The 24170-nt window shown below is 41.5% G+C and overlaps 1 pseudogene; it reads right to left on the reverse strand.

Moving 5' to 3' along the window:
• Positions 1–2358: 2358 nt before the first annotated feature.
• Positions 2359–24170, reverse strand: part of LOC129626921 (heterogeneous nuclear ribonucleoprotein U-like protein 1) — a 43897-nt pseudogene continuing 22085 nt past the window's right edge.

Here is a 24170-nt window from a genome sequence, read left to right on the forward strand (position 1 = left end):
TGTACATCTATTTCCTAGAAATATTTGTCTTTAGTTCCCTCTTTCATATGGTCTTCCTTAGCTCTCTGGTGGTCTCTGTTTTCTGGGACTTGGTAAGCAAAGGAATACATTGATTAGTTTAAGGAACTAGGTTATGTTTCCTCCAAAGTGGTGTCATCCCAATTCACCTATTTTCCCACATATACTTTAAATTCTATTTGTCTGAGAATGATACTCAGTGATCTATATTAACAGACATAGATGCAGGTATAGACACCTAATAAGATGACCATTAAAATTTCAATAAACACTTAAACTTATTTTTTTCCTGTGAACATCAATCAATTTATTAACCCCTATAACTTTTATTCTAAATAAGAATTGGAGTAATGTTTTAATATTTTGCAGCACTGCTATAAATGTACTCTTTTAAGCACCTTTCCAGTAACTTAAATGGAACGTTGGAAGGGAAAGGAAATAAAAAAATAAAGTGTGCAAAGTGATTTACTTCATCTAGAAAATACAGCTTCCAGAATTGCACTATTATTATTAGTTTAGTCAGGCTTCATCCATTCTAAATTTATTTCAATCCAGTTTCTATCACCAACAGTCTTTCGAGATTACTCTTCCTACCATCTCCATTGACCAACTAATCATCAAAATTTTGATTTTCTCTTCTGCAATTGGTGCTTACTTGGAAAAATCTTTCTTACTTCTAAATAACTCTTCTCACTCAAAGATTTTGTGGAAGTATTTTCTTTTAATTTTTCTGTTTTTATTTTATTGACTCCTTCTGCCCATTGGTGGCTCAGGGGTAAAGAATAAACCTGCCAATGTAGGGGGCGAGGGCTTGATCCCTGGGTGAGGAAAATCCCCTGAAGAAAGAAATGGCAACCCATTCCAGTTTTCTTACCTGGGAAATCCCATGGACAGAGGAGTCTAGTGGGCTACAGGCCATGGGGTCCCGAAAGAGTCAGACACGACTTGGCAACTAAGAAACAACAAACTGCCCATCACTTAGTTTTAAGATGCGGCCATGCAACTGGTCCAAATCCGTGTGCTGATGAGTCACTGGACGTCTTCAGCTCTCTTTGCTACTGTTGCTGCTAAGTCGCTTCAGTCCTGTCTGACTCTGTGTGACCCCATAGACGGCAGCCCACCAGGCTTCCCCGTCCCTGGGTTTCTGCAGGTAGGAACACCTGAGTGAGTTGCCATTTCCTTCTCCAATGCATGCAAGTGAAAGTGAAGTCGCTCAGTCGTGTCGGACTCTTAGCGACCTTATGGGCTGCAGCCCACCAGGCTCCTCCGTCCATGGGATTCTCCAGGCAAGAGTACTAGAATGGGATGCCATTGCCTGATTTTCAAATAAACCCTGCCCTGTCCATGTTGGTTTCTTCATAAGTCTCCCAAGCCTGTCCTGTGTATTCCAGACTCAGCATGACTTCCATTAATGCATCCCACATGACATATCTGCCCCCTTGACTAGCTCTCTTAATCCCATTTCTCTTTCAAACTTTTTGAGGCCAACTTTCTACCTTCTATGAGGAGTTTCCAGGAAATTCCACAACCATTTTCCTTGAATATTTTAAGCTTCTCTAACTGAATATTCTGGAGAATCCCAGGGATGGGGGAGCCTGGTGGGCTGCCGTCTATGGGGTCACACAGAGTCGGACACGACTGAAGTGACTTAGCAGCAACTGAATATTCATTTATTATTTACCATAAGTTCTCATTTATTAATAATTCTTAATTTATACTCCACTTCCTTCATTAATTTCTTTAAGAGCAGAGTTTGTCGTACATGTTAAGACTTTTTGTCCCCTCCCCTCATGTAATTTTGTAATATGTACCCAGAAAGTACCAACTTTGCCTTTGAAATAGAAAGTAGTAGTAGTGTTAGTCACTCAGTCGTGTCTGACTCTGCAATCCCTTGGACTGTAGCCTGCCAGGCTCCTCCGTCCATGGGATTCTCCAGGCAAGAACACTGGAGTGGGTTGCCATTCCCTTCTCCAGGGGATCTTTCCAACCCAGGGATCGAACCCAGGTCTCCTGCATTGCAGGCAGATTCTTTACTGTCTGAGCTACAGGGAAGATGCATGTAAGCAAACAAAAAATCAATTGATCTATACTTTTTGGCCAGGACAAAAAAAGTGAAAAGTTTGGAGTTAAGGATTAGGTCTGCCTTTGAATGTGTGTGAGTGTGTGAAGTCGCTCAGTGGTGTCCGACTCTTTGTGACCCCGTGGACTGTAGCCCGTCAGGCTCCTCTGTCCATGGAATTCTCTAGGCAAGAATACTGGAGTGGGTTGCCATTTGCTTCTCCAGGGGATCTTCCCAACTCAGGGATCGAACCCGGGTCTCGTGCATTGCAGGCAGACGCTTTATCCTCTGAGCCACGCAAAGCAGCCAATTACGTCATTCTCTGCAAACTTGTCTCCATAGTTCTCAAAGCTGCTATTGGTGGACTTCTTCCCAGTGCCTCCGTAGCCATAGGAGAAAGGCTCTTCGCCTAGCTGAGTGCTGAAAGAGTCCAGGGACCAACCAATGCGGACCACGTGTGGGTCGGGCTCTGTAGACGGAACGTGCTTCACAGAGATTTCCTCATTGATCTTCATCTCAAAGCACACACGGCCCCTTCTGACCCCGTAGCTGGCACGGGCTCCTGACTACAGGTATGCAAAGCCTTCAATCGTGAGCGGGTAGCCACTACTCCGGTCTCGGGCCACCTTGAAGTGGAGGTCGCAGTTTTATGTGTCAATGGCCACAAGGGTGTCATCAAAGTCATCTTTATCCTCTTCAGCCGGAGGCTGAGGACATCACCCCCTCCTATCCTCTCGGTGCTCAAAGTATCCCCGTCCCCAGTTTTCTTCATAAGGCCTCTTGCGACTCTGGAATTGCTGTCTGTCTGGTTTGTGTTGAGATGCTTCGGGTGGGAGGAAGCTGGTGGGTGCTTCTTGCTTCATCTCTGTCTTCACTTCTGGGCGATAGGCCTGCTGCTGCTACTGTGAAAAGCATAAATAATATTTTTGTAATGACTTAGTAGGAAAAGGCTTCCCTGGAGGCTCACGGACAGAGGAGCCTGGCGGGCGACAGTCTAGGGTCACAAAGAGTTGGATATGACTGAGCAACCAACACACACACACAGTAGGAAAAGCACAGTAGCCTAGTTAACATGGTTTTAAATAGTTAGCACGTGCATGGATTTTTCTTTGTTTGTTTTTTGTTGTTTTAGATTCTGGCTTTACCACGTAGCACTGGAGTATCAGAAAACCTTTTCTGCTTATCTGCTTAGCTGGTTCCAAAAGAGATGCCTATGACCCACAATTTAATGCAAATTTCATAATCTCAGAAAATCATACAAAGAGGAAAACATCTGTTAGGTCAGCTCCCTTAGATTATAATCTATAAAACTATAGAATTGCCCCAAACTAACATTATACTGTAAGTCAAATATACCTCAATTAAAAAAAAATAATGTTTCCATGCCTGCTCTCTAGGAGATAATTTGCTAAGACAATGCATTGATTCTGAGTATAGTGCTTAAATGAATGAAAAATTTTAAAACATCTGTTATAAAATAGATAACTAATAAGAACCTACGGTATAACACAGAGAACTCTATTCAATACTCTATAATGACCTATATGAGAAAAGAACCTAAAAAAGAGCAGGTATATGTCAGAGGGTGAGATGGCTGAATGGCATCACCAATGCAATGAACATGAACTTGGGCAAACTCCAGGAGATGGTGAGGGACAGGGAGGCCTGGCATGCTGCAGTCCATGGGGTTGCAAAGAGTCAGACACAACTGGGTGACTGAGCAACAACAAATACATGCATGTATAACTGAGTCACTCTGCTGTACTACAGAAACTAACACAGCATTGTACATCAACTGTGCTCCAATAAAAATTAATTAAAAAGAGATTCTTTAAAATTCTGCTTTCTCAGCTCATAAAGCTAAAGAACTGTTTGCAAAATAGCTTTCTAATTGATCTGACATCAATTTACCTAACATATCTTTCTGTACATAAAGGTACAGAAAGTTCTGTACATAACTTGTGTTTAGGTATTATTAGTGCTAATGAAGTGCTAGTGAAAGTTGCTCCGTCGTGTCCGACTCTTTGCCACCCCATGGACTGTACAGTCTGTGAAATTCTCCAGGCCAGAATACTGGAGTGGGTAGCCTTTCCCTTCTCCAGGGGATCTTCCCAATCCAGGGATCAAACCCAGGTCTCCTACATTGCAGGTGGATTCTTAACCAACTGAGCTATCAGGGAAGCCCTTATGTATTATTAGGTTAGATATTAAATGAAGGCATATTCATATAATTTCTAGAAACTATCTTTGTAAAAATAAAATTATGTTGTCATTGAACTGAACTCCATGATTTTTCAGGCTTCCTAAGATTTCATGGTCCAAGTAGCAGAAGAATTTGGTTGTATATCTGGTTTGAAATCTGGACACAGACTCTAAAGCTGCTTAACACTGCTTGTAATACAAATATGCACTTTCAAAACAACGTTTTCTACTGAATAAATTTTCCATTTTCATTCTGTAGAACTGTTAAGAAAATTCTTCTGAATAAAAGGATATTTCTGTCAGAGTCTTCTTGGAGTTTGCATAATTGTACTTGCTCTTATTTGTCTTCATCTACACAAACACTTGTTGCCAAGAATACGAGCTCTAGAGAGGTTATCACAAATTCTGGGATGAGATGCCCTTTTCTTTCTATAGTTATTACAACTCAGAGAAATGTCATTCACTAGCAAGATGATATAATAGTGATATATAGAGAGATATCATAATGCAAATATCTGTTGCTGCCTTAGTTCTTTTTAATGAGATGAATGTAACTCAAAAAGAGAAAGCAAAAGTAAAGTCGCTCAGCCATGTCTGACTCTTTGCGACCCCATGGGCTGTAGCCTGCCAGACTCCTTTGTCCAAGAGATTCTCCAGGCAAGAACACTGGAGTGGGTTGCCTTTCCCTTCTCCAGGGGATCTTCCCAACCAGGGATGTAACTCAAGTCTCCTTAAACCTGACCTTTTTGAAGCTAACAATATTAATGTTGAAACTTCTATTTCATCCTGTGTTATCAGGATGAAATGTATTCCATATCTGGTTTGATGGGAAGTGGAAGTAGTTCAGTCATGTCTGAGTCTTTGCAACTCCATGGACTATACAGTCCATGGAATTCTCCAGGCCAGAATACTGGAGTGGGTAGACTTTCCTTTCTCCAGGGGATCTTCCCATCTCAGGGATTGAGCTCGGGTCTCCCGCATTACAGGTGGATTCTTTACCAGCTAAGTCAGGAAGGAAACCCAAGCATACTGGAGTGGGTAGCCTATCCCTTCTCCAGCAGGTCTTCCCCACCCAGAAATCCAACCGGGGTCTCCTGCATTGCAGGTGGACTCTTTACCAATTGCGCTGTCAAGGAAGCCCAGGTAAGCCTTTAAGCATCAAAATTGCCTTCAGTAATTTTCTCTAGATTCTCAAAGTATTTCGAATATTCATGACTTTCATTCACTGGAAAACACTTAACACAATTTAAATTTCTTTTTTATTATCCAAGGATATTAATGTAAACAGTTTGTGTAAGCAGACTGTTCATCATCTAAAATGGGTAGATAAATTATGCTCCAGGGCCAAATATGGTCCCCTATCTGTTTTTGTAAATAAAGTTTTATTGGAACACAGCCAAACCCATTCATTTACACGTTGTCTATGACTGTGCTCTTTTCCAGCAAAGGCAAATAATTGTGACAGAATTTACATGTCCCCTAAATCCCAAAACATTTACTATCTGTACCCTTATTTTTTAAAAAAAGTCTGCAAGCCCTGACTGAAAACAGTTCTTTTTTATTGTTTCCTGTAATACTGGAAGTCATTTGCAGTAGTTTCCTTTCCCACACCCCCAATTTATAGTCCAAATAAAGTATTTCTAAGTATCTCTTGTTTACTTTTAAAATATTTACCTTCTAAATGCCTTTTAAATTTTCCACTTCTCTCTGTTTTCATTGTTAACATTCTCATCAATTCACCGTCTTCAACTATACTACTGCAATAGCCTTCTCACTGATTTCCCGCTGAAATCTTGATCCAAGTAAATCCATTCTTTATACTGTAGCCATAGTGATGGTTTTCAAATACAGTTTTCATTATTTCACTCTCACGCTGAAAACCCTTCAATAGCTTCCCTATGTTCATTGTTGTTCAGTTGCTCGGTCAACTCCGACTCTTTGCGACCTCATGGAGTACAGTAAGCCAGATGACCCTGTCCTTCACCATCACCTGCAGCCTGTTCAAATTCATGTATATTGAGTCAGTGATGTCATCCAACCATCTCATCCTCTGTCGTCCCCTTTTCCTCCTGCCTTCAATTTCTCCCAGCACCAGGATCTTTTCTAATTAGTCAGCTCTTCCCACCTGGTGGCCAAAAAATTGGAGCTTCGGTTTCAGCGTCAGTCCTTCCAATGAATATTCAGGGTTGATTTCCTTTAGGATTGACTGATTTGATCTCCTTGCAGTCCAAGGGACTCTCAGAATCATCTCCAACACCACAGTTCAAAACCATCAATTCTTTGGTGCTCAGCCTTCTTTATGGTCCAACCATCACATCCATACATGACTACTGGAAAAATCATAACTTTGACTAGATGGACCTTGTTGGCAAAGCAATGTATCTGTTTTTAATATGCTGTCTAGGTTTGTCATAGCTTTTCTACCAAGGAACAAGTATCTTTTCATTTCATGGTTGCAGTCACCATCTGTAGTGATTTTGGAGCCCAAGAAAATAAAATCTCTCACTGTTTCCATTGTTTCCCCATCTGCTTGCCATGAAGTGATGGGACCTGATGCCATGATCTAAGTTTTCTGAATGTTGAGTTTTAACCTAGCTTTTTCACTCTCCTCTTTCAGCTTCATAAAGAGGTTCTTTAGTTCCTCTTCACTTTCTGCCATAAGGGTGGTGTCATCTTCATATCTGAGGTTATTGATATTTCTCCCAGCAATCTTGATCCCAGCTTGTGCTTCATCCAGCCCAGAATATCCCATGATGTACTCTGCATATAAGTTACATAAGCAGGGTGACAATATACAGGCTTAACATACTCTTTTCCCAATTTTGAACAAGTCCATTGTTCCATGTACAGTTCTAACTGTTGCTTATTGACCTGAATATAGGTTTCTCAGGAAGCAGGTAAGATGGTGTGGTATTCCCATCTCTTCGAGAATTTTCCACAGTTTGTTGTGATCTACACAGATGGTGACTACAGCCAGGAAATGAAAAGGTGCTTACTCCTTGGAAGGAAAGTTATGACCAACCTAGACAGTATATTAAAAAGCAGAGACATTACTTTGTCGACAAAGGTCCATCTTGTCAAGGCTATGGTTTTTCCAGTAGTTATGTGTGGATGTGAGAGTTGGACTGTAAAGAAAGCTGAGTTCCAAAGAATTGATGCTTTTGAACTGTGGTATTGGAGAAGACTCTTGAGAGCCCTGTGGACTGCAAGGAGATCCAACCAGTCCTTCCTAAAGGAGATCAGTCCTGGGTGTTCATTGGAAGGACTGATGCTGAAGCTGAAACTCCAAAACTTTGGCCACCTGATGCGAAGAGCTGACTCATTTGAAAAGACCCTGATGCTAGGAAAGATTGAGGGTAGGTGGAAAAGGGGACAACAGAGGATGAGATGGTTGGATGGCATCCCCAACTTAATGGACATGAATTTGGGTAGACTCTGGGAGTTGGTGATGGACAGGGAGGCCTGGCATGCTGTAGTCCATGGGGTCACAAAGAGTGGGACACAACTGAGCCACTAAACTGAACTGCTGCTGCTGCTGCTAAGTTGCTTCAGTCATGTCCGACTCTGTGCGACCCCATAGACGGCAGCCCACCAGGCTCCCCTGTCCCTGGGATTCTCCAGGCAAGAACACTGGAGTGGGTTGCCATTTCCTTTACCAATGTATGAAAGCGAAAAGTGAAAGTGAAGTCACTCAGTCGTGTCTGACTCTCAGTGACCCCGTGGACTGCAACCTACCAGGCTCCTCCATCCATGTGATTTTCCAGGCAAGAGTACTGGAGTGGGTTGCCATTGCCTTCTCTGAAACTGAACTGAACGCAGTCAAAGGCTTTAGTGTAGTCAGTGAAGCAGAAGTAGATGTTTTTCTGGAACTCTCTTGCTTTTTTGATGATCCAGCAAATGTTGGCAATTTGATCTCTGGTTCCTCTGCCTTTTCTAAATCCAGCTTGAACACCTGAAAGTTCTCGGTTCATGTACTATTGAAGCCTAGCTTGGAGAATTCTGAGCACTACTTTGCTAGCATGGGAAAATGAATCTAATTGTGCAATAGTCTGAACATTTTTTGGCATTGCCTTTCTTTGGGATTGGAATGAAAATTGACTTTTTCCATTCCTGTGGCCATTGCTGAGTTTTCCAAATTTCTTAGCATTTTGAATGCCTAAGTTCATTAGTATTAAAATAGTATCCATAACATTCTGCATCTATTACTCACTATTTTTCTGCACAATTTAATCCCAGCCTTTTTATCTCATTTCATCTTATTACTCTCCTTACAGTGGTATTTTATTTAGTAAATCCCTCCTACCTCAGGGCCTTTGTACAAGCTGTATACTCCATTTGAAACTTTTTTGTGTTCTTCTGCAGTAGTGATTTAGTCACTAAGTTGTGTCCAATTCTTGTGACCCCATGCACTCTAGTCCACCAGGTTTCTCCATCCATGAAGTCTTCTAGGGAGGAATATTGGTTGGGTTGCCATTTCCTTCTCTAGGGAATTTTCCTGACCCAGGGATCTTTTTTTCCATAACATGGCTCTAGTAGTACTTAGTTGTCTTTAATGTCATTCCAAACAATTTTACTGTGATGGTTGTCATATCAGTGTGCAGTTAAAAAAAGAAAACATAAAAATTGGTGCATTTTTGTGTAGCCATTTTAATATTGAACATGGAAGAAAAGAAGTAATATTTTCAGCCTTCCATGCTCTATTATTCCAAGAAAGGTAAAAACACAACTGAAATGCAAAAAAAAAAAAAAAAAGTTCTACAGTGTATGGAGAAGGTGCAGTGACTGATCTCATGTGTCAAAAGTGGTTTGCAAAGTTTTGTGCTGGAGGTGTCTTCTTGGACCATGCTCCATAGTCTGGTAGACCAGTTGAAGTTGATAGATCAAATGGAGACATTAATTGAAAATAATCAACACTATACCATGTGGGAGATAACTGACATACTGAAAATAGCCAACTCAAGTGTTGTGAATTATTTGAACTAGGTTGGTTATGTTAATCACTTTAATGTTTAGGTTCCACCTAAGTTAAGGTTCCACCTTCCTGACCATATTTCCACATGTGATTCTTTACTTAAGCATAATGAAAACATTCTGATTTTAAAACAAATTGTGATGGGTGATGAAAAGTAGATACTGTCCAATAACTTGGAAAGAAGAGGTTGTGGGGTAGGTGAAATGAACCACCACCAACCACACTAAAGTCCAGTCTTCATCCAAAGAGGGTGATGTTGTGCATACAGTGAGATAGAAAGGGAGTCCTCTATTATGAGCTCCTTCTGGAAAACCAAATGGTTAATTCCAGGAAGTACTGCTCCCAATTACACCAAAGGAAGGCGTCACTTGACAAAAAGCATCCAGAATCATTATAAATTATTAATATATATTTATTAATACACATAATATTCCATTGGGATAACATAAGACCACATTTCTTTGATAACCAGCAAAAACTGTTATCATTTGGCTGGGGAGTCTGACTCATCCACCGTATTCACCAGGAATCAACCCTGAATACTCATTGGAAGGACAGATGCTGAAGCTGAAACTTCAATACTTTGGCCACCTGATGCAAAGAACTGACTCTGGAAAAGACCCTGATGCTGGGAAAGACTGAAGGTAAAAGAAGAGGGCAGCAGAGGGTGAGATGGTTGGATAGAATCACCAACTCAATAGACGTGAATTTGGGAAAACTCAGAGATAATAAGGGACACAGAGGCCTGGCATATTGCCATCCAAGGGGTTGCAGAGTCAGAGAACACTTAGTGACTGAACAGCAGCAACAACAATCCACCAGATACTGCACCTTAAAATTTCCATTTATTTTAGTCTTTATAACATTCTCTTAACGAAAAAAGATTCCACTCCCTAGAAGGCTGTAAAAGACACTTGGAACAGTTCTTTGCTCAAAAAGATTAAAAGTTTTGGGAAGATGGAGTTATAAAGTTGCCTGAAAAGTGGCAGAAAATAGTGAAATAAAACAGTGAATATGTTGTTCAATAAATTTCTTGGTGAAAATGTAAAGTGAGTCTTTTAATTTATTTAAAAACTGAAGGGACTTTTTGCTCAACCCAATACTATCTCTGAAAGAGAGAAGCACACCCATAAGGTTACTTTCTAAGGCATGCGTTTTTGTACCAATATATTAACCTTCATGGTGTCATGAGTGTTTCTGTAGGAAGTGATGAACCAAAGCATGTATCTCCATAGACCCTTGATAATTAGAAAGACAAAGAACATGGGTTTTCTGTTATGTTCTCATCACACTGTGAAAAGTGAAAAAATTAGAATAATAAAGCTTAGAAGGGATCAGAAAATGTCAATCAATCTATCTTTCTACCTTGAGGCATTTGTATTTAAATTAACAGCTAAAAAAACCAAAAGGGATTGAGGTAAGAAAAGGTAAAAACAAACAAACAAAAAAAACTATGCTCTAGGCAAAGAGAATATTTATCAGAAACTAAAATGCAATCTTTTCATCTTATCCACATTGCTATATATTCAGCTATACTTCATAAGCAGAGAATAATCTAGTAACAATTCTTTAGCAAATATTTATGTTTACAGAAAATTTACCTAGACTAACTGAGACAGAGAATAGTGTGTCATTTTCAAACTTTTTACAATTTTATAGTGCGGATTTTACACCATTCCTTGATAATCCATCCCTTCTCCAGGGGATCTTCCCAATTCAGGGATTGAACCCAGGTCTCCCGCACTGCAGGAGGATTCTTGACCAGCTGAGCCAGCAGGAAAGCCCAAGGATACTGGAGTGGGTAGCCTATCCCTTCTCCAGCAGATCTTCCTGACCCAGGAATTGAACCCGGGTCTCCTGCATTGCAGGCAGATTCTTTACCAACTGAGCCATCAGGGAAGCCCAGAGAATATCACCCTGTTGCAAAACTACAATGTTTTTCTCTTAAGTCTAGCATACTCTCTCTGGCTATAATTTAATCTCATCCTTTTACCCTCAGCAGAGCAGAGAGCAGCTGGCAACATGCTCCTTCCAATTAATAATCTTTCACATAATTACAGGTGGTTAGTCACCGACTCAGCTTTTCTTGTCTACACAAAATCAGTTCAGTAATTTTTTAAAGCCTTTCCCTCCAGGGCATATATTTTTATTTTTTTGATATTTTTATAGGCCACACTTGTCTCATTTATATTCTTAGTACACTTATACTTTCCTTAGTGTTTCTTTTTGGTCAATAGGCAATGTTATGGAAAACAAACCTCATACAATGGCATATAAAAAGTCTATTTTAGGATTACCGGTTCAAAGAATCAACATAAATGCATTGTTAACTAAAGCAGAACCAAAGAGAATTTAGCCTTGTTCACAACAAGTGAATGCTGATTTATTAAAAACTAATTCTCTGCAATTTTTACTTAGCACTGATAGTAAAAGTGAGAATCTTAGAGTTGATTATCATCCATCCTTTCAAGAGATCTGGGGCTTCCGTGATAGCTCAGTTGGTAAAGAATCTGCCTGCAATGCAGGAGACCCCAGTTTGATTCCTGGGTTGGGAAGATCCACTGAATAAGGGATAGGCTACCCATTCCAGTATTCTTGGACTTCCCTGGTGGCTCAGGTGGGAAAGAATCCGCCTCCAGTGTGGGAGACCTGGGTTCAATCCCTTGGTTGGGAAGATCCCCTGGAAAAGGAAACGGCTACCCACTCCAGTATTCTGGCCTGGAGAATTCAATGGACTGTATAGTCCATGGGTTCCCAAAGAGTCAGGCATGACTGAGCAACTTTCACTCTTCAAGAGATCGAGCAAGAAGAGAAAGAAGTGGATCTTGAGAAAGAAAGAGAAGTCAGGGTAAGAGAAAATCATTTTAAACTGAAGAATCTTGAGCAGAGTGTGTGTGGAAAGAACAGATATAAAATAAGAAGTGGAAAGTGAGAAAGTGGGTAACAGCTGAAATGAAAGCATAAAAGACCCAAGAGGGAGTGGAGTGAGGTGCAGAGGTGGAACTTAACTGACTTGACTTATTTTTAAATAAGCAAAATTCTACTTTGTTACTTTGATTGTATACTAATATACTAATCTTATCCTTTGATTTTTAAACAGTTCATTTAGATTGTTAATTTCTTGGCAATCTTTTGTGAATTTCTTGGCAATCTTTAAGGATACTTTTTTTTTTTTCCTGAAAGTAATTATTTACTACACTACTCATGGACTGCAACCCTCCAGGCTCCTCTGTCCATGGGATTCTCCAGGCAAAAGCACTGGAGTGGGTTGCCATGCCCTTCTCAAGGGGATCATCTTGACCCAAGGATCGAACACCAGGTCTCCTTGTGTTTCCTGCATTCCAGCAAATTCTTTACCTACTGAGTCACCTGGGAAGCACCAATTATGACAATACCTCATAGATAATATTTGAACTAGATTCAGGCTCTTTTTACTCTTCAAATATTAATACCTTGATTTACTTAGGCTTTAAACTACTTTTTTATTGAGGAGCTTTTGATTGAGTCATATTTAAATAATTGCATTATGGTGGCTCAGAGGGTAAAGCGTCTGTCTGCAATGCAGGAGACCTGGGTTCGATCCCTGGGTCAGGAAGGTCCCCTGGAGAAGGAAATGGCAACTCACTCCAGTACTCTTGCCTGGAAAATCCCATAGACAGAGGAGCCTGGTAGGCTACAGTCCATGGGGTCGCAAAAAGTTGGACACGACTGAGCGACTTCACTTTAAAATTTAAGTAGTTCTAATTAGCTTACAAATACAATTTTCCCTTTCTCAGCATTTAATTTTTGCTATGATTTGTCTTTTAATATCTTCCATATCTTTGCAATCCATGACCTTCTTCTTTAAAACAACCAGATGTCCTATGGAGAAGTATCAGATCCCCCTATATTTAATGCCCCCCAAATGCATAGAAGTGAAAGAGCAGAGTGAAAAAGTTGGCTTAAAGCTCAACATTCAGGAAACTAAGGTCATTGCATCTGGTCCCATCACTTCATGGCAAATAGATGGGGAAACAGTGAAAACAGTGACAGACTTTATTTTGGGGGTCTCCAAAATCACTGCAGATGGTGATTGCAGCCATGAAATTAAAAGACGCTTACTCCTTGGAAGAAAGGAGCATAGAAAGGTTATCTATGACCAACCTATACAGCATATTAAAAAGCAGAGACATTACTTTGCCAACAAAGATTCATCTAGTCAAAGCTATGGTTTTTCCAGTAGTCATGTATGGATGTGAGAGTTGGACTATAAAGAAAGCTGGGCACCAAAGAATTGATGCTTTTGAACTGTGGTGTTGGTGAAGACTCTTGAGACTCCCTTGCACTGCAAAGAGATCCAACCAGTCCATCCTAAAGGCTATCAGTTCTGAATATTCATTGGAAGGACTGATGCTGAAGCTGAAACTCCAATACTTTGGCCACCTGATGAGAAGAACTAACTCATTAGAAAAGACCCTGATGCTGGGAAAGATTGAAGGCAGGAGGAAAAGGGGACGACAGAGGATGAGATGGTTGGATGGCATCACCGACTCAATGGACATAAGTTTGAGTAAACTCCGGGAGTTGATAGGGAGGCCTGGCATGCTGCAGTGCATTCAGTAGCATAGAGTCAGACACAACTGAGCAACTGAACTGAACTGAACTGAAATGCAACCTGCTATGTAAATAACAGCTTTTGATAGCCATTTCCCTCAGGGCTTCTCTATTATGGGTGATATCAAAGCAGAGAGTGTGTTTTGGAGTAAACTGAAAAGCGAAACCATTTTCTTAAGAAGGATTTTAATTAGTCAAATGGAACATGTTAATGTTTTTCATTTGAGGTTTGAAGAGAAAGGAACTAAAACACAGAGGAACATAGCAAGTATAGATTCTCTGGCTTCCCTAGAAATGTGGGGTGACACACCTCTGAATTTTTTCCAACAGAAGTATTATAAGAGGAAGAAAAAAGTTGTGAGAGGGTAAATGTTACCCAAGGATATAGTAGCATTAAGGGCTCAGCGCCAGGCTTATAGAGTTTCTCTGCAGCACAGTTTTTTATTGATGAGTGTATGCAGTCTAATTCACATAATTGGAGTTACTATAATCATGCTATCCATTTTTCTTACTTTAGCACATACTGCTGAGGTATATGGGTAGCAATAGTTGCTATTGCAATATTGCCCCCTTGCTACATGTGGGGTATTTAATCATCCTGTTTATTTTACCTTCCTTGTGGTGACACCCTGCTACTCAATGGTGAGGTTAAGTCCTCATAGCCAGGAAAGTAGAAGGAGAGAAAAGCAATGATGGCAATCCAGAACCCACAGCCACAGAGCTCTAAGAGTGAGCAGTTTTGCAAAAATACAACTGGAAAATAATATCCTCTAGCTCAGAGCATTCAATTTAATAAAACAATGAAAGAAATTGATTTCAAACAATGCATTCATTGTATGTCATTTGCCCCTCTGTTTTAAAAGCAATTAAAACAAGTTATATCTCATTTTGGAAAACTGAGAATAAAGTCATAAAGGCACAGTGGAGTTTGCTTGAAATACACATTACTAAAATGCTACCAAAACATTTTATTTGCTTTGGCCTTCTGAAGTGAGGCTATGGTGAAGCTGGAAGAATGATACTTCTTGACATTCAACAGTTCTGCTGTTTGCTTTTGCTTTTAGAGTCACTAAGGGATTTTTTTTCCCTGATAACTCAGGATAGCCAGACAGGAGATAAGAACTTCACGGGCCATCAGGATCCTGGATGATCACTCCATTTCGACATCTTCAAAGGAAAGCAAAAACAGAGGGCTTCATTTTCAAAATCAGTTTATGTGGCTGTTTCATGGCACAGAAGAGGTTACACAGGTGTTTCAGGCCTTTGATGTTTTCTTTTTGTTCATACTGTTTCCAAAGGGAAGGTGTAGGCTAAAGCATTCCCCATAGTTCCTACCAGAGGCGTCAAGCCAAGGCAAGCAGATGTTGGTGTCATATTCACAGTTAACGAATGTAATATCTGGTTTTTCATAACTACCCGTCCAAAGCCTATAAACAGAACACAGTATAAAGATCAGTAAAACAGGAGGAGACACACTCTGTGCCCTCTCATCCCACTGAGCTCCGAATGACTCCACATCCTCTTGCCTACATTTCCTGAGCTCCTGGTTGGACCAAAATCACTGAAAAAGCTGCCAGAGTATATGCTCCTCCTTGGAGGTGCATCACACAATCTTTGCTGAGCTTCAGGATGTGGCTCTTAATCATCTACCAGATGTTTTTATTTACTAGTTGCTATTTAAAATAGCTTGTAGGGTATTCTTATTTCATTCTGATCTCATTCCATTTAGGAATCGTTAAATGCATGCAACGCATGTATTTCTAAAGCAGAGACTCAGCAGCAATAATCAAGGCTGTGAAAGTGTTTTGTGAAAGCCACACAAAACTAGTCAACTGCATGAACATGCTGAACAGCATTTCATACTATCCTTAAGTAATAAATAAGTAAAAGAAAGAAGGAAACTGAAGTCACTCAGTCATGTCCGACTCTTTGCTACCCCATGGACTGTATGTAGCCCACCAGGCTCCTCCATCCATGGGATTTCCCAGGAAAGAGTACTGGAGTGAGTTTCCATTTCCTTCTCCAGGGCATCTTCCCGGCCCAGGGATTGAACCTGGGTCTCCCACATTGCAGGCAGACGCTTTATTGTCTGAGCCACCAGGGAAGCAAAGTCTTAAGCACTGGACCACCAGGGAAGTCCCAATAAATAAATAGGAGCATTTTAATGGTGGTGGAGTGAGAGCAGTGGATGATCCCTGTGCCCCTAGGAAACATCACCTTTTACTGGTCAGTATAACTAGCCCCCAGCTTTTGATGGCTAAGGGCTTAGTTGCTTTTTCCAGAGAACTTATCTAAGCTGATCTAAGCAAGAGTGTTCTCTCTGAAGGTAACTGTGATGCATACACATGCTTACACACACACATACATACACAGATGCATAGGGTCAGCCTGCTGCCGACAACTGACTCACATTAGTGCACACAGGACCTGTCCCCTTGATCATGCTGCAATTCATGCCCTGGAGCAACCCAAAGGATCAGCTTGAAGCTGGACATCAGCTGGGATAACTTCTAATAGAGATTTGCCCCATCCTTCCCTATCCTCCCTCCCTCAGAATATCACTCTTTAAAGCATCACTTGATGTACTAAAATTACTGCTCTGTTTCTTGGGAATCCAACCCTATGTGACAACATGTAAATAATGTAAATCATTAGGACTGAGGTTGTAAATCAATCAAAATATGGTCTGTACTCTGAATAGAGAGCAAAGGTGGCAGAGAGCAAAAAAACACAGGCCTGAAGATATTATCTAGCACTGTGCAACAATTGTATTATTTTAAGTGGATGAATAAACAAACAAATATAAGTTGAAGACTGCTATGAATATCTTCTTTTTGTTGTTCAGGTACTAAACAGTGACTGACTCTTTGTGACCCCATGGACTGCACATGCCAGAATTCCCTGTTCTTCACTATTTCCATGAGTTCACTCAAACTCATGTGCACTGAGTCGGTGATGCCATCCAACCATCTCATCCTCTGTCCCTCCCTTTTATCACCCACAATCTTTCCCAGTATCAGGGGTTTTTTCAATGAGTCAACCCTTCCAAGCAGGTGGCGAAGGTATCAGAGCTTCAGCTTCAGAATCAGTCCTAACAATGAATATTCAGGATTGATTTCATTTAGGATTGACTGGTTTGATCTCCTTGCAGTCCAAGGAACTCCCAAGAGTTTTCTCCAGCACCACAGTTCAAAAGCATCACTTCTTCAGTGCTCAGCCTTCTCTATGGCCCAACTATCACATCCATACTTGACTACTTGAAAAACTACAGCATTGACCATACAGAACTGTATCAGCAAAGTGATATCTCTGCTTCTTAATATGCTCTTTAGGTTTTTCATGGTCTTCCCTGGTGTCTCAGATGGTAAAGAGTCTGCCACTCCAATGTTCTTGCTTGGAGAATCCCCATGGGCAGAGGAGCCCGGTGGGCTACAGTCCATGGGTTACAGAGAGTTGGACATAACTGAACAACTGAGCCCACATAGGTTTGTCATAGCTTTCCTTTCAAGAAGAAAGCTTCTTTCAATTTCATGGTGGCAGTCGCCTTCCACAGTGATTTTGGAATGCAAGAACATAAGATCTGTCACTGCTCGCATCATGTGGTGCTAGTTTAAAAACCCGCCTAAGAACGCAGGAGACAAAAGAGAAGTGGGTTCATACCCTGGGTTGGAAGAGCCCCTGGTTGGAGGAGGAAATGGCAACCCACTCCAGTATTCTTGCCTGGAGAATCCCGTGGACAGAGGAATCTAGCAGGCTAGAGTCCATAGGGTCACATAGATTTGGAGATGGCTGGAGTGACTTAGCCCATTTTCTATGAAACGATGGGGCTGGATGCCATTATCTTAGTTTTTTGAATGTTGAGTTTTAAGCCAGCTTTTTCACTTTCCTCTTTCACCCTCAACAAGAGGCTCTTACTGCCATTAGGGTGGTAACATCTGCATCTCTGAGGTTGTTGATATTTCTCCTGGCTATCTGGATTCCAGCTTGTGATTCATTCAGCCTGGCATTGTCGTGATGTACTCTACATACAAGTTAAATAATTAGGGTGACAGTATACAGCTTAACTCACTCCTTTCTCGATTTTGAACCAGTCTATTGCTCCACCGTTATTGTTGTTCAGCCGTTCAGTCATCTCTGACTCTTTGGGACCCCACGGACTGCAGCACGTCAGACTTTCCAGTCCTTCACCATCTCCCAGAGCTTGTTCAAACTCATGTTCATTGAGTAGGTGATGCCATCCAACAGTCTCATCCTCTGTCATCCCATTTTCCTCCACTTCAATTTTTCCCAGCATCACAGTCTTTTCCAATGAGTCTGCACCTTGCATCAGGTGGCCAAAGTATTGGAGCTTCAGCTTCAGCATCAGTCCCTCTAATGAATATTCAGGATTGATTTCGTTTAGGATTGACTGGTTTGATCTCCTTGCAGTCCAAGGGACTCTCAAGAGTCTTCTCCAACACCACAGATGAAGCATCAGTTCTTCGGTGCTCAGGTGCTCAGCCTTATTTATGGTCCAACTCTCACATCCATACATGTACTGGAAAAACTATAGCTTTGACTAGACAGATCTTGGTCTGCAAAATAATGTCTCTGCTTCTTAATAAGCTGTTTAGGTTTATCGTAGCTTTACTTCCAAGTGAGTGTGTTAATAGCCTCAGTAGGGAGGCCAGAGGTCCCCAAGAGGCAGGAGGAAATAAAATTGCAAGTGGCAGACATATTTTTTTTCTTTTCTCTGCTAATCCTGTGTTGTCATGGTGACACCTGGTTCCCCCTGAACTTAATTTTATCTCAAATCTTCCTTGAGCTAACCAAAGCATTTTTTCTCATGGAAATGTCTTCCTTAAGCTATGTTAATGAACGCTGTATTTGCTCTAAAATCTGCCTTTCTTCAAGATTCATGTCAATTGTTTTATTGCCCGGGATGACTCTCCTTGTGCCAATGCTATCTCAAATGTCTGTTGGGGGTGAGGGGCCTGGTGCAACTCTCTCAGTTTTGAGGTGTTTCCCTTCTCTAATTAGCAGCTTGCTAATAGATATACAACTCCTTGCTAAAAACTAGCAAAGGGGCACTCTTTCTGTCCCCTTCTGATGTCTATGTCAGTAGCTTTCTCTTAACTCTTTTATACTTTAATAAAACTTTCTTACACAAAAAGCTGAGTGATCAAGCCTCGTCTCTGGCCCTGGATCAAATTCCTCTCCTCTGGAGGCCAAGAATCTCAGCTTCGTTCATGGATTATTTCAGCAACTTTTCACAAGGAGCAAGTCTCTTTTAATTTCATGGCTGCAGCCACCATATGCAGTGATTTTGGAACCCAAGAAAATAAAGTCTGTTACTGTTTCCATTGTTTCCCCATGAACTGATGGGACTGGATGCCATGATCTTTGTTTTTTGAATATTGACTTTTTTTTTTTTAAACTTTACATAATTGTATTAGTTTTGCCAAATATCAAAATGAATCCGCCACAGTTATACATGTGTTCCCCATCCTGAACCTTCCTCCCTCCTCCCTCCCCATACCATCCCTCTGGGTCGTCCCAGTGCACCAGCCCCAAGCATCCAGTATCGTGCATAGAACCTGGACTTTTAAGCCAGCTTTTTTACTCTCCTCTTTCACATTCATCAAGAGACTCTTTAATTTCTCTTTGCTTTCTGCCATAAGGTCGGTGTCATCTGCATATCTGAAGTTATTGATATTTCTCCCAGAAATCCTGATTCCAGCTTGTGCTTCACACAACCTGGCATTTTGCATGATGTACTCTGCACATAAATTAAATAAGCAGGGTGACAATATACAGTCTTGATGTACTTCTTTCTCAATTTGGAACCAGTCCATTGTACCATGTCCTGTTCTAACTATTGCTTCTTGACCTGCATACAGATTTCTTAGAAGGAAGGTAAGGTGGCCTGGTATTCCCATCTCTTCAAAAATTTTCCACTTTTTTTTTTTTTTTTTTGTGACCCACATAGTCAAAGGATTCTTTTAGATCCTTATCATTTCTGTCATTTATGTGCTCAAGTCTGCATGAAATGTTTGCTTGATATCTCTAATTTTCTTGAAGAGATCTCTAGTCTTTCCCATTCAATTGTTTTCCTCTGTTTCTTAGCAGTGTTCACTTAAGTAGGCTTTCTTACCTCTCCTTGCTATTCTTTGGCACTCTGCATTCAGTTGGATATTTCTTTCCCTTTCTCCTTTGCCTTTTCCTTCTCTTCTTTTCTATTTATAAGGCCTCCTCAAACAACCATTTTGCCTGGTTGCATTTCTTTTTCTTGCGGATGGTTTTGGTCACTGCATCCTATGCAGTGTTACAAACCTCTGTCCACAGTTCTTCAGGCATTCTATATACCAGGTCTATTCCTTTGATCCTATAGATCATCTCCACTGTATAATCATAAGGGATTTGATTTGGGTCATACCTGAATGGCCTAGTCCTTTTCCCTAATTTTTTTTAAAATTTGAGTCTGAATTTTGCAATAGGGTGCTGATGATCTGAGCCACAGACAGCTCCAGGTCTTGTTTTTGCTGACTATATAGAGCTTCTCCATTTTGGGCTGCAAATAATATAATTACTCTGATTTTCGTATTGACCATCTGGTGATGTCCATGTGTAGAGTCGTTTCTTGTGTTGTTGGAAGTGGGTGTTTGCTATGACCAGTGAATTATCTTGGCAAAACTGTTAGCCTTTACTCTGCTTCATTGCGTACTCTAAGGCCATACTTGCCTGCTACTCCAGATATCTCTTGACTTTCTACTTTTGCATTCTAATTCCCTATGATGAAAAGGATATCTTATTTGGTGTTAATTCTAGTAGGTCTTGTAGGTTTCGTAGAACCAGTCAAATCATCTTCTTCAGCATTAGGGGTCAGGGCATAGACTTGGATTACTGTAATGTTGCATGCCTTGCCTTGGAAACAAACCAAGATCATTCTGTCATTTTTGAGAATTGCACCCAAGTACTGCATTTCAAACTCTTTTGTTGACTATGAGGGCTAGTCCATTTCTTCTATGGGATTCTTGCTCACAGTAGTAGATATAACTGTCATCTCAATTAAAGTTGCCCATTCCCGTCCATTTTAGTTCTCTGATTCTTAAAATATCAATGTTCACTCTTATCTTCTCCTGCTTATCCGTGTCCAATTTACCTTGATTCATGGACCTAACATTTTTGGTTCCTATGCAATATTATTCTTTTTCAGCACTGGACTTTACTTTTACCACCTGACATATCCACAACTGAGCGACATTTCTGCTTAGCCCAGTCTCTTCCTTCTTTATGGAGCTGTTTCTCCGCTCTTCCTCAGTCACATACTGGATACCTACTGAACTGGGGGGCTCATCTCATGAGTCATTGTGCTCATGTGGTTCTCAAAGCAAGAATCCTGAAGTGGTTTGCAACTTCCTTCTCCAGGGGATCTCATTTGGTCAGGCCTTGACTAGCAGGGACATGTCCTTCAGTTGCTCTACGACGTGCCTGGAGCCCCAGTTGTACCACTGCTGGTCGTCCTTGAGCATGAAACTTTCACCTGCCAAAGTCAATCACTGTGACACCTGGGGGTCGTGACAAAGGCCCTGCAGGCGTCCCTTGGAAGAGGGTCTGGGGAAGGCTGGAGCCAAGGTTGGGGGACCCCCAGGAGGAGCGAGCTCCCCAGGCTCACTGCGGCCATGGGCCTGACCTGCTGCCCGCATGGCCCACTCTCTGCAGGGCTCTGGCTCCTCTGCATTATCATCCAGGCCCTGCCAGCCCTGCCATCCCAAGTGCGCCACAACTTTTCATCATGGCCTCACCAAGCTAGGAACTCTGGGCACAGGTCACTACCCTGACTACCCTGCTCCTGCCTTCTCTATGATCTCTGGTAAGCCAATCCTGGGCCCCCTTTTCAGCCACTGTCTCTTCAGGCCACCGCCACCATGTTATTCCACTATTATGATTCTTTGCACCCTTATCAAGTGTCAGATGAGCAGCAAAAGCCAGTGGAGGGGAGGAGTCAGTGTGGAAGCCCCGCCCCATCCCTCCTTTTCTCTCTAGTTTCCACCACCCTTGTGAACCCCCAAGATTGGGTAGACTCAAGCCCAGGGAAGTTGAACATAGAGGGTTCAAGATCAAGGGCTCAATTTCAGCTACTAGATGTAAGTCGACCTTTTATTAGATCAGAACACTGTCTGAGTTCACTTAGCTGGTGAGCCCTCCAGGACCTGTCCTAGATCCGTGTTCTCTAAACCAATACTTTCATGTGTGTGTCTGACTCCCCACTACATGGTGCATTTGAAGGCCAGAATCATGCTCTATTAATTTTTGTTTCCCCAAAACCTGGCACAAGATTGCCTGTATTCAGTTCAGTCACTCAGTCATGTCCGACTCTTTGTGACCCCATGAATCGCAGCGCGCCAGGCCTCCCTGTCCATCACCAACTCCCGGAGTTCACTCAGACTCACATCCATTGAGTCAGTGATGCCATCCAGCCATCTCATCCCCTGTCGTCCCCTTCTCCTCCTGCCCAATCCCTCTCAGCATCAGAGTCTTTTCCAATGAGTCAACTCTTCGCATCAGGTGGCCAAAGTACTGGAGTTTCAGCTTTAGCATCATTCCTTCCAAAGAAATCCCAGGGCTGAGCTCCTTCAGAAAGGACTGGTTGGATCTCTTTGCAGTCCAAGGGACTCTCAAGAGTCTTCTCCAACACCACAGCTCAAAAGCATCAGTCCTTCAGCACTCAGCTTTCTTTATAGTCCAAGTCTCACATCCATACATGACCACAGGAAAAACCATAGCCTTGACTAGACAGACCTTTGTTGGCAAAGTAATGTCTCTGCTTTTCAATATACTATCTAGGTTGGTTATAACTTTCCTTCCAAGGAGTAAGCGTCTTTTAATTTCATGGCTGCAGTCACCATCTGCAGTGATTTTGGAGCCCAAAAAATAAAGTCTGACACAATTTCCACTGTTTCCCCATCTATTTCCCATGAAGTGGTGGGACTGGATGCCATGATCTTCGTTTTCTGAATGCTGAGCTTTAAGCCAACTTTTTCACTCTCCTCTTTCACTTTCATCAAGAGGCTTTTTAGTTCCTCTTCACTTTCTGCCATAAGGGTGGTGTCATCTGCATATCTGAGGTTATTGATATTTCTCCTGGCAATCTTGATTCCAGCTTGTGTTTCTTCCAGTCCAGTGTTTCTCATGATGTACTCTGCATATAAGCTAAATAAGCAGGGTGACAATATACAGCCTTGATGTACTCCTTTTCCTATTTGGAACCAGTCTGTTGTTTCATGTCCAATTCTAACTGCTGCTTCCTGACCTGCATACAGGTTTCTCAAGAGGCAGGTCAGGTGGTCTGGTATTCCCATCTCTTTCAGAATTTTCCAGAGTTTGTTGTGGTCCACACAGTCAAAGGCTTTAGCATAGTCAATAAAGCAGAAATAGATGCTTTTCTGGAACTCTCTTGCTTTTTCCATGATCCAGCAGATGTTGGTAATTTGATCTCTGGTTCCTCTGCCTTTTCTAAAACCAGCTTGAACATCAGGAAGTTCACGATTCATGTATTGTTGAAGCCTGGCTTGGAGAATTTTGAGCATTACTTTACTAGCGTGTGAGATGAGTGCAATTGTGTGGTAGTTTGAGCATTCTTTGGCATTGCCTTTCTTTGGGATTGCAATGAAAACGGACCTTTTCCAGTCCTGTGGCCACTGCTGAGTTTTCCAAATTTGCTGGCATATTGAGTGCAGCACTTTCACAGCATCATCTTTCAGGATTTGAAATAGCTCAACTGGAATTCCATCCCCTCCACTAGCTTTGTTCATAGTGATGCTTTCTAAGGCCCACTTGACTTCACATTCCAGGATATCTGGCTCTAGATGAGTGATCACACCATCGTGATTATCTGGGTTGTGAAGATCTTTTTTTTAAAGTTCTTCTGTGTATTCTTGCCACCTCTTCTTAATATCTTCTGCTTCTGTTATGTCCCTACCATTTCTGTCCTTTATCAAGCCCATCTTTGCATGAAATGTTCCCTTGGTATCTCTAGTTTTCCTGAAGAGAGCTCTAGTCTTTCCCATTCTGTTGTTTTCCTCTATTTCTTTGAATTTATCGCTAAGGAAGGCTTTCTTATCTCTCCTTGCTATTCTTTGGAACTCTGCATTCAGATGCTTATATCTTTCCTTTTCTCCTTTGCTTTTCACTTCTTTTCTTTTCACAGCTGTTTGTAAGGCCTTCCCAGACAGCCATTTTGCTTTTTTGCATTTCTTTTCCATGGGGATGGTCTTGATCCCTGTCTCCTGTACAATGTCACGAACCTCCATCCATAGTTCATCAGGCACTCTATCTATCAGATCT

The sequence above is a fragment of the Bubalus kerabau genome, chromosome 14 (genome assembly GCF_029407905.1).
Source record: "Bubalus kerabau isolate K-KA32 ecotype Philippines breed swamp buffalo chromosome 14, PCC_UOA_SB_1v2, whole genome shotgun sequence".
Classification (NCBI taxonomy): domain Eukaryota; kingdom Metazoa; phylum Chordata; class Mammalia; order Artiodactyla; family Bovidae; genus Bubalus; species Bubalus kerabau.